This window comes from Nannobrachium achirus (genome assembly GCF_963921795.1).
Source record: "Nannobrachium achirus genome assembly, chromosome: 8".
In the NCBI taxonomy this organism is placed as follows: Eukaryota; Metazoa; Chordata; class Actinopteri; order Myctophiformes; family Myctophidae; genus Nannobrachium; species Nannobrachium achirus.
The window spans coordinates 34,774,735-34,787,084 of record NC_137817.1 but is presented as its reverse complement, the minus strand read 5'-3'; positions in this window follow the sequence as shown (position 1 = coordinate 34,787,084).

Sequence of the window (12,350 nt, the reverse complement as noted above, 5' to 3'; positions counted from 1 at the left end):
AATACCCTGACCCAATCATTTCCTGGAACATTTCAATGGATATGTGCGGAGCTGCGGAGAAATCGGACATTATTTGCCACTGGATGCCTTTCACTCACAACGCGATGGGACGCGTTGTGAGCTTGTAGATCTGCAAACCTCATTAGGAAGGAACAGACAACGCAAACAATGTTTTCTGAAGGGCTTGACAATGCCCCCCCCCCCCCCCCAGCCGAACCTGGCTGGCACTGCCTTTCACAACGCGATGGGGCGCGTTGTGAGCTTGTAGATCTGCTACGTGACTTTCATGGATTACAATGTCCCGAAAAGAACAAACACTCTTTTGACCCTGGGGACGCCCCGAGATAATGGTACTATATATTTTGTTTACTTTTGACTAAGTACGACTTCTGAGAGAAAAAAAAAAAAAATCAAGTTCTGACTGACAAACCCATGTGTTAAATGTTTTTGATATATTATCTGTCTAATCATCTCTAATCCAATTTTCCTCCCCTGGTTACATTTCGGTTTGTCTATTATGAAAGCAGGAAAATCAAACCAAGTATGAAGTGAGCGGTGCTACTTCTGTGTACAATACGGTACAATATGTGCTTGGCTTATGCTGCTTGCTTGCTCAATGCCTGCTGCTCGCGTGAGCTGCTTACGCTGCTTATAGGCTGGCACGGCCTATGTGTTACTTTACTTTACTTTATTTGTTTATTTAGACGGGACAATGCATATTAATGAACACTACATGAATGCAATGTAAATAAGCCGGAATTAGCAAGAATGCTAAATTTCATCCGTAGTCCCCACATGAAGACAAAACAATACATACCAACAAACAGTAACCCTACATTAGGAGAGGGCGCCTAAGAACATACATACAAATACTATTTTTCCTGAACCAAGAAAAAACAACAAAACAACACATATTACTAACAGTACCCTACATTAAAAAAGGATAGTTAAAAATATACGTACATGGCATGGCGTGTTATTTTATTGTTTTATTTTGAAAAAACTTGAGGGGATTGCTGGAATGGCTCGATAATCTGTTTTTATCTCATTTTCCTGATTTTATTTTGAGAGGCCACAAGCATTTTTACTCTGTGTTTGACCTCGCTCTCTCTCGAAAAAGGGGTCTCACTTTATTTTTCTCCCTCTGTTCTACCCACTTGCCCGGTTTACCTCCCTGTCTGAATTATGTGTACATATGACCTTTGGATAACAATGCACTGGGGTTATATTTGAATCTGTCTTTGGTTTTTCTCCCTCTGCCTTAATTATTTTTTTTCAATGACAGGTGACAGGGATTATTTTTACTTAAGTTATTTCATTATTATGACAGGATGGAATCGACCTGGATAGACAGGTATAGTGGAAACTCCATACACTCGCTAACCAACTTGACTGACTGACTGACTGACTGACTGTTTTATTTCAATTTTATTTTTAACAGGTTTTCTTCTGTCCTTCTGTTTTGTCGTGAAAGACACTATTTCCTGTAACAACTGAACGCTGGCTGACTTGTTGAGATTGTTTTCATTCCTTTCAAAACACAACAAAAAACAACTGATAGTGTGCCTGTCTGCTGGAAGACAGGCCTTCAAGGTTAGAGGGTCTGTGTGTGTGAGATTTATTATTAATGTCAACATCCCCCAACCAACTCAAAATAGATCCTCAATTATTTAGTAATCCTTTTCTGTTAAACCACATTTTAGGGACAAAAACGTTACTTTCACCAATATTTGCCGAAATCCATCTTTAACACGTAAACTGCAGTATGGGTTAAAGATGGAAGAGGCCTATCAGTTTATTTTGGGTAATCCTTCATTCTCTTTACTCGAGTAAAGGTACTTAAGTTACTTACTCCCCAGCTGCCGACTGCAGGCGGGGACCTTGTTCAGAATATATAACAAAAAAAAAAAAAAAACTAGTCAAATCCCACAATTATTACGACTCTATTGACAGCTTATACAGTATTACACATATGAAAAAAAGAAAAAAAAAATATATATATATATATATATATAGATATATTCTCTTTCATTAAAGGCACTCTTTGTAGTGCATCCCACCATCAACCCAGGTGAGGCTGTGAAGAAACTTTGGAAAGATTCTAAATTTAGTGATAAAGTTTGTCATGGTGCGACAGGACAATGTTTGTTATTGATGGATCAAAGGTTTCCTTTTCCTATCAATATATTTTAAGGAACGTGTGATTTTCTCCTCACTCTCATAAAAATATTCAAACTTCATGTTAACTAAACGTTACAGGCCCCAAATTATAAGAGAAAATATCCTTGGTTTAATCTCAGACTGCCCTTTGACGCACTCCCCCTAATGATTCCAAATGATACAGTCCTTTATCTTTCATTATCAAAATATTTTTACCTTTGGTTGTATTCTGATTTAAATACCTTTAAAAATACTTAAATACCTTTGGAAATATACAGTTCTCTTTCGTGTTCGAGACTGACTCTCCACTACATATTTTCAATATGTATGGGAAGCTGACCCACGGGCAGCAGACATGGAATATCTCTTTAAGACACATCACCTGTGGTGGCCCTGCCCTGATTAGCAATCAGTGGGGTATTTAAGCCCCACCTGAGCAGGGCCACCTTGATTCATTTGATTTCCACGTAAGCAGACAGACGTGTAGTATTAGTAGACAAACAAAAAGCATCATTTAAGCTAAAAGTAACGTGTGTTCAGCTCCGTAGCCAGTGCCCACTTACCAGTTGTAGTTACTGTAGGAGAGCAGGTCTGCAGTTGAGGCCCCTCTCCGGGCGCTACGTGTGTTTGTTCACACATAAAAAGGTAAGAAATACATATCTAGCGTGGAACCTGCTGGCGGGGGAAGCCTATGATATAGTATTTTCTTCAAAGTGGTTAAGCGTACTGCAAAGTGTGATCTGCTTGATTGTCAGTGATCGCTCCAGGCGCTGGTCACCGGTCAGGCTGGGTGCTTAATCTGCTGGCGGAGGCAGCCCCAAGCCGCGGTTTCCAGAACCACAGTGGTAGAAAATGTTCTGTGCAGTGTGATCTGCTTAATTGTCAGTGAACGCTCCAGACATTGGTCACCGGTCAGGCTGGGTGCTTAAACTGCTCGCAGAGGCAGCCCCAAGCCGCGGTGTCCAGAACCACAGCGGTAAAAAGTCCTATGCAGCGTGACCTGCTTAATTGTCAGTGATCGCTCCAGGCATTGGTTTCCGGTCAGGCTGGGTGCTTAATCTGCTGGCGGAGGCAGCCCCAAGCCATGGTTTCCAGAACCACAAGTGGTAAAAAACGTTCTGTGCAGCGTGATCTGCTTAATTGTCAGTTAATGCTCCAGACATTGGTCTCCGGTCAGGCTGGGTGCTTAATCTGCTGGCAGAGGCAGCCCCAAGCCGCAGTGTCCAGAACCACAGCGGTAAAAAGTCCTATGCAGCGTGACCTGCTTAATTCAGTGAACGCTCCAGGCATTGGTTTCCGGTCAGGCTGGGCGCTTAATCTGCTGGCAGAGGCAGCCCCAAGCCGCGGTTCCAAAACCACACAGAATTGTACCGAGCCAATAGGTGGCCAAGCCACGTAGTGGCAATGGCAACTCATGGTACATACACATACATGTACATGTATATAAATATGGTTGTAGATAGAAACAGTGGGGAGTTTCCCTTGAGCTGTATATGCATATGTGCCCAGAGTGTGGCCATGACCAGTGTGTCCTGCCTGGACCCTGGTCACGCCACAGCAGCTAGTGAGGATCCCGCTAGACGTACTGGGCCGTGAAATCTGTACTTCAGAGGTCAATCCAGACGCTGTATTGCCCAATCTGGTTGAATGCCAAACTAAGCTGGGCACTGAGTCCGCTGGTAGAGGAAGCCCCCAGCCGAGGTGTCTCCACCACCATGGCCCCTGCTCAGCCACAGGGACCCAAACTCAGGCTATGGGAGATGGATTTTCTATGAGGCAACCACTTAAGAGTTGGCAGCTAATTTAATCCACTGCATTGTGCAGTTCAGAGTGCTAGCATTGAGTCGCTCATAGCTAGGTTGCTGTCACAGCTTGTGTTGTTGGTAAAACAAAATCCTTGGAACCAGACAGTCCATTTTGAACACCATACAAGCGTATTGCTGGAAGGGTCAGCTTACACGCTCAGTGTATGGCTCTGTCTGTGGGCCTGGGTTCACAGACGGGACATGCTGGGTCTGTCAAACATTCCCTTAACTTTGAGCAGTCATCATAGCACACTATACGGTCGTATTGTTGGCGGGCGTCAACTCACACGGCGGTGGTGTAGTTCTGTCTGTACGCAGACAGAATGCGCTGAGACTGTCAGACATTCGTTGTCATCTGCACACTATACAGGTGTATTGTTGGCAGTGCGCCAGCTCACGCACTTGTGGTGTAGTTCTGTTGTGGATCTGGGTGTCAGTAACACAGGCAGAACATGCTGGTTTTGCCAGAAACATTCCCTAAGTTACAGTCATTTGCACACTATATAGGCGTATCGCTGACTGTGTCAGCTCATGCATCCATGGTGTAGCTTTGCTGTGGAGCCGGGTTAGGTGAACCAAGCGGAGCGTGCCGTGACTGCCAGGCTTAGTGCACTATATGGTGTATCAAGGCAGAGCCTTTTACACACCTAGGTGCAGTTCTACATGGTAGAATCCCGCTATGGGGTTGAGGCCACAAAGTGAGCTCCCTGTTCATCCAAAGTAGGCACAGAGCCATGGCTATCCAGACGCATGCTAGCCAACACAAGGGCTATTCTGTCACTGTATCAGCGTACGCTTACGCAAAGCTTACGTGACCATGATAGCCCTGACCTTGTTGAGGAGCTGTAGCAACTGGCTTGCAGGCTCCCCAGGCTGTTTGAGGAACAGACTATGGCTGCTATCTGGCTGGTGAGGCACCATTGGTACTGTATCTGTCCAAGTCCTAGCTGCTGCAGGAGGACCAAGCTTGTCCAATGAGGTGGCCTATTGAGCCTTCTGCCATGTTCGGCCAGGATGCCAGTGCCTGCTACAAGGAGCTCAGGTGGCTCATTATCTACATGGGAGGTGATGTCATGAATGCTCCGGCAGGGCCGTGAGTGGCCTGCCTCGGCAGCTACTCCAGGCTATGCAACCCAGGCTGGGTTTGGCAGCTCCAGGAGACCTATGGGTCTGTTTGGGGGCCAACCCGCAGGGTAGGGCCAGGCTGGCTCAGCATTCACAGGGGCTGAACGGTTGAGACCCCTGCGTTCCAGGATGTTGTCAATGCTGAGGGTCTGATAGGCCGTATTACAAGGCCACTGGCTTGCCAGGCTCGCCCTGGGGATGCTAGATCTCAGTTCTCGAGTTCAGACTCTCAGACACTAGCTCAGGTTCATCTTAGATGACAGAACCTTCGAGTATGTGTCCTCCCATTCAGCATAGAGCTAGGCCCCCGCACATGTACAATTGCTTGGACGCAGTCCTGGGACCTTGGTGTTGGGAGAGCCTTCGCATCCTACATTGGATGACCGGCCGGTGGGTGTTTGCTCAGAGGAGCAGCTAGTGCCACAACAATGTGGCCAGGCTCCTTCAGCACCTTGGGCACCTAGGCCAAGACAAGTGCAGCTCCCACAGTCCGCAGGGTTCCTCGGCATGTATTAGAGGCCAAAGCAGGGACAGGATCCCTTGCTCCAGCAGGACTGGGCAACCCTCAGCTGTTGGGCCCTGTCAGGGCCTTGAAGGGTTGGATATAACTGCCTTGGGCAGATGGTCTCCGAGACGGGGCTCCCCTCATCAGGTTGTGGAACAATCCAACTGGCATATAGGTATGCAGGAATGTGTGCACATTCCACATGGCACGCTGCCTCATGGTAACAAAGGTTACAATGTAACTTAACAATCTACAGGCTCACACCACATGCTGTGAGTTACATCAACAAGTATTACATTGAAAACAATTAACTTAAGTCTCATCTCAGTTGCAAGGTTAATACACAGAGATTCTATTTAAGCTCTATTAAATTGAATCTTCACCTGACTGAAGTACCGTAACAGCATAACTGTAGGCGACTGAGTACAGCAAAGAGTAGACCTGGAGTTGGTCCTGGGGGCTCTACGACAAGCACCCCCCCCCCCCCCCCCCCCTTGAGTCAGTGAGCCTGAAATAGCTGTCACTCAAAACAGCATTTATTGACTGTCACATCTGCAAAGAGAATTGGGGAGTTGCAAGCTCTGAGGAGCTTTGCACGTCTAGGTAGAGGAGTAGTTTTACATCCCAATCCGGCCTCTCTCCCCAAAAGGTTCTCTCAGAGGCACATCTCAATCAGGTGATTGGGTTCTGTCCTCTCTTTTTTTTTTTTGTTATCAAATATTTTTATTTTCCATAATCAAAAGAAAAATGCAATTAACAGACAAACAACACAAACAATAGTAAAACAAGAAAAGGAAAAGAAAACCCACCCACCCCCTTTCCCCGGACCAACACGGAATGTACAATAGTGCATGCCTGTGCTAGGCTGTTACCACTATATAGTGATTTCTTGAATCATAGCCTTAAGCTTATCTGCAATGTCCGACCACATATTAATGTTTTCTTCTTTTGCTCCGTGTAACCTTGCTATCGACTGCTCTAAATATACTATATCTAGAAAGGTTAAGGCCCACTGGCGAAACGTTAACGTATGAGGAGGTTTCCACCGCGTAGCTACCATCTTCTTCGCCGCCGTTACACCAGCAAAGAAGATGCGCTTGCGTATATTGTTTAGTTGCAACTGTGAGACGTCATTTAATAAAAATAAAGAAGGAGAAGATATGATATTGATACTAAAAATAGTTGAAAGTTTTGAGGCAACCATATTCCAGAATGACGACACATTTGGGCATTCCCAAACCATGTGAAGGAAGGTACCAATACTATTTGAGGCGCAGAGAGTGCAGTTGGGATTATTCCAAATCCTCATAGCACATAGTCTGCGGGGAGTTAAATAAGTCCGATGAACAAAATTTAAATGAATTTGTTGATGGTCTGGATTTCTAGAAGATAGCCTAATGTTAGACCATACTGTGTCCCAACAAAAGTCAGGGTCCAAATTTGGTACATCATTCCTCCAAACAGTATCAACAGATAGGGGCCCATAACTACAGTCTAATAAAAAACCATAGAGGGTGGAAACCAAACCTCTTGTTCTGTTACCATCACAGATAAACTCATGGAAGGGGTGCAATCTAAGGGGAGCTTGCCATGGGACCCCATAGGTCCTCATGGACGTTCTCAGTTGGAAGTAGAAAAAAAGGGTATTTCCAGGCAGATTGAAGATGTCACACAAATCTCGAAAAGGTCGTAAACCATTTCTATCAAATAAGTCCCCTAATGTACGAATCCCCTTAGCCCTCCACCTTGGAAAGCGAATGGGGCGATCCTCGATTAAAAGTCTTTGATTATTGAACACTGGGGAAAATAAGTTCCATTTACAATCAATCTTACACATCTTTTCAGCTGCCCTCCATACTGCCACTAAATGAGAAATGATAGGTCCAAAGCGAACTTTGCATTGATGTGTAGTTATGTTTGAATAGATAAGATCTCTCAATTCAACAGGCTGCACTAAACTCTCCTCAAGCTCTCTCCAAGAAACCTTATTTGCTGGGTTAAACCAATTTAAAAGGGGGCGGAGCGTGAAGGCCCAATAATAAAATTTAAAGTTGGGCAATGAAAGGCCGCCATCATCTCTAGCACGTTGTAATAGAGAAAGTTTAAGACGAGGGCGTTTCCCTTTCCACACAAACTTAGATATCGAAGAGTGAAGCTTATTCCAGTATTGCGGCGGTGGTGGCAAAGGGAGCATAGAGCTTACAAAGTTAACCCTAGGAAGAACATTCATCTTTATGATTGAAACTCGAGCTTGGAGAGAGTTGGGCAAAGATGACCATCTATCTAAATCAAGACAAATCTTATTTAGAGTGTCACCATAGTTGTTCTTAACAATAGCCTGAAGAGAGGGGAAAATATCTATGCCAAGATATTTGAATTGGCTTACTACTGGGATTATGGGCGGCAGGATAGCAGATCTCATCTGATCATTTAGAGGTAGAAGGGCTGACTTCGTCCAATTAATTTTGTAGCCGGAAATGGAACTGAACTGATCAAAAATTTGAAGGACGTGAGTAATTGACTGTGGTGCATTCTCAAGGAACAGTAGAATATCATCAGCATATAGGGAAATGCGATGCTGTGTGTTGTTAATCGAAACAGGAGTAATATCTGCAGACTGACGCACTGTCTGAGCCAAGGGTTCGAGTGAAAGTGCGAAAAGGAGAGGACTAAGGGGACAACCCTGCCTTGAAGATCTGCCAATCGTGAATAGCGGCGAACAGATCTTACCGGTTAGGACCATGGCTGACGGATTAGAATAAAGTACTTTAACAAAATGTATGAATGAAGCACCAAATCCCATTTTATCTAGTACAGCCCACAGGTAAGACCATTCCAGACGATCAAATGCTTTCATCGCATCGAGCGACAGCACTGCGGCGGGGGTCCTCAGCTCCTTAGCCCTATCGATGATATGCAATAGTCGTCTAGTATTATCAGAGGCTAGTCTAGTTCCTATGAAACCTGTCTGATCACAGTGTACTAAGGTGGTCATAAAACCCTGCAAGCGACGCGCAAGCACCTTAGCAAAAACTTTTAGATCAGAATTCAAAAGTGAAAGCGGTCTATAGCTTGCGCAATCTGTGGGATCCTTGTTCTTCTTCAACAATAATGATATAATAGCTACATTCACATCCCTGGAGAAAGAGCCACTTTCAATTGCATATCGAAACATGTCTAGCATCAGCTGACCTAGATCTTCCCAAAAGATGGCATAAAGTTCAGGGGGTATCCCATCCAAACCAGGCGACTTGCCCCTACGCATTGCGAGCACAGCTTCCTGTAATTCCGCCAGATGGAGCGGTCTATCTAAGGCTTCCGCATCCGCCTCGCTAAGGGTTGGTAACTGTATGTTGGATAAAAAATCATTGCATACTGCATCATCGTGAATGACCTCGGAGGTGTAGAGCTCATCATAAAAAGCACGAAACGTGGCATTGACCTCTTTGGGTTCTGTAACCATGGCTCCCGTTGTTGATTTGACACTAACAATATCAGCAAAATGCTCATTGGATCTAAGACGTAAAGCCAGTAAGTGACTGGGTCTTGCACTATTAAAATAGTAGTTTTGCCTTGTGCGTTTCATTTGAAATTCTGAGCGGCGCTTGAGAATGGAGTTAATTTCTTTCTTAACTAGCTCCCTCTGGGTTGCTGTACTAACATCAAAGTTATTTTGGAGAGAATTATCCAAAGTAGAAAACCGAGATTCCAATTCCACCAGTTTGGCTGACCTTCATTTTCTCTGAGTGGACGCATAGAGGGTTGTATTACTCCTGATAAAGCCTTTAATTGCATCCCAAAGAATTCTGGGATCCTCAACTGAGCCTGTATTGATATTTATAAATTCGCGCAAACCAGTTTGAAACTGAGCTACAAATGCCGCATCGCGCAGCAGTGTGGTGTTAAACCGCCATCTAGGAGCTCTATCTATAACCTGTTTCAGTGAAGCAACACACAGCACCGCCTTGTGATCCGAGAGTGACATTGGGAGCAACTCTACCTTGGCAATTTTATGAAACAAGCTAACAGGGGCAAAAACGTAATCGATCCTAGAGAATGAAGCATGCCTACCCGACAGAAAAGAAAAATCTCTAACCGTTGGGTTCATTAAACGCCAGATGTCGAGTAAGCCAGTTGAGTTTGCCCAAGCACGTAGTTCTGCAGACGCTAGTGCTTGTTCTCTGCTTTCTACCCCAGTGGATCTATCTAGGTTATGTTGCCATGTTGCATTGAAGTCAGCACCAACAATGAATTTGAAATCCGTCAGTTCCAATAAGGTTTTAGTTAGTAATTTGTAAAACTCTTTGTCTAAAACATTTGGAGCATACACAGAGACTAGTGCTAGCATTTTACCCTCCAAGCGGATTTTAGCAACAGCTATCCTCCCGTCACTGTCAGACCAATCACCCAAAAAATCCAACCTAAGGTTACGTCTAGCCAATATGGCTACTCCCTTGGTTTTGGAAGAAGCAGCTGAAAAGGCTAAAACACGATAATGTTTATTAGCCAATCGGTTGGAATGCTCTTTTAAAAGATGAGACTCCTGTATAAATGCAAAGTCAATTGATTTAGATCGCAAAACCCCCAAAATGCTGGTTCGCTTATGCGGTATATTCGCTCCCCTTACATTGAAACTTAGAAATTTATATTCTGTCATAATTGTGGTTCAAACCATACGCACAGCAAGCACAGTAGAACATTTTAGAATTTCCTAGTTGGTCCCTCACAACAAACCTTCCCAACAGAAAAACAAAACAACCCCAAAAGGAACAGAAAGGAAAAAGCAACATCAAACGAACATAAAAAAACACATAACATTGAAGCTTGAGGGGGAAAACCCCATTAGCATCAGAGTGCACAAAAACAGTTCCCCACCCCATCAACCTATTAGTCAACCTTCATTTCACTCTGTCAGAGAGTGCAAACAAGTAACTGCCCAAAAGTAACCATACATTGCCCTCTGGTGGTTATGTAAATATATAACAGATCACCAAAGTAAAAACAACAACAAAAAAGTGCCTTCTTGTGGCTGAATAGCTCTCAAACATTCCATCCGCTCAAATTATGATCAATCTCCCCACTTCATATCACTTAAATAAATGAGAATGGTATGTTAACATTTCTAGTAAAGAAGGGGGAGAGAAAAAAGAAAAGAATAAAGGGGAAAAAAAAGAGAGGGGACTATAACAACTGTAATCCCACGACCATAATAGACAGCGAACCTCTTCAATTATTTTTAAGCATCCTGCGCGATAGAATCACATTTACACTGCATCTAAAGACTCCACCTTTTGCACAAAAATCGTGCATTTTTACCCCAATGTTCCTAGCAGCTTCTCCTGAAGCTATTGTATTTGCACGATGTACACTTTGTAGAAAAGTAATGTGTGGGTTTAGTATGCAAATCTTTCCCCAGAGGTACCGCCACGCAATTTTCGTCATGAAAGTATCAGGTTACAGTTTGCTTGCAGGGGGAGGAGGGGGAGCTATGGGGAGCAGCTAACAGCGTGCAGCTACGAGAGAGAGAGAGAGAGAGAGAGAGAGAGAGAGAGAGAGAGAGAAGCAGCTAACAGCGTGCCGCAACGCGACCCAAGAGAGAGAGAGAGAGAGAGAGAGAGAGAGAGAGAGAGAGAGAGAGAGAGAGAGAGAGAGAGAAGCAGCTAACAGCGTGCCGCAACGTGACCCAGACAGAGAGAGAGAGAGATGAGGGGAGGGGAGGAAGCAGCTAACAGCCTTAACACAGCGAGCAGCCCCGCAACAATATCTTCATTGTTGGTGTCAAAACATGAGGAATACATGCATGCGGTCAGGTACGTCCCTTATAAACGTCCCCGAACACAGACCAACAAAAGTAACAAGTAAAAGTACTCCAGCCTTCTTCACAATGATCAAAGAAAAAGTCGCCAATTCAACAAGTAAAAGTACTCCAGCCTTCTTCACAATGATCAATGGACAATGATCGCCAGCAATTCGAGCCTCATCATTATGATTTAATTCATTGTTGGTGTCAAAACATGAGGAATACATGCGGTCAGGTCCCTTATAAACGTCCCCGAACACAGACCAACAAAAGTAACAAGTAAAAGTACTCCAGCCTTCTTCACAATGATCAAAGAAAAAGTCGCCAATTCAACAAGTAAAAGTACTCCAGCCTTCTTCACAATGATCAATGGACAATGATCGCCAGCAATTCGAGCCGCATCATTATGATTTAACCATGAAAGAAATAATGACAATAGATCAGGGTCGTTGTGCCGACACTGACAGACACACAGGCAGAAAGTACTCAAATGTTTTACTTAAGTAAAAGTATCATTACGGCAATGTAGAAATACTGTTACAAGTAAAATTACGTAATTCAAAGTAAAAGTCCGCAATTTACTTGAGTAAAAGTACAAAAGTATTGGTATTGGTATCAAAATGTATTGGTATAAAAGCAGGGCTGCCAACTTTTAGGAAAAGTACTCACGCAATGAGCACAAATGACCCTCTTCACACGCTCTCACGCCACACATCGTATTTCTCACGCCGTCACAAAGTGGAAAACTGTGCCAACTCAAGAGTCACTGAGACATCCACTTCGGCCGCGATTTGAGCAACAAAGGGCTTACAATATTGTATCTGAATGATTAGATTTAGATGCGTGTGTGCGTGAGCGTCTGGTGTGAGGAACGCTGCGTGCACTTTCCCTTGCACATCATTCTCTACATTAAGATCGACAGGCAGGGCCGCCGATAGGGGGGGGGGCAAAGGGT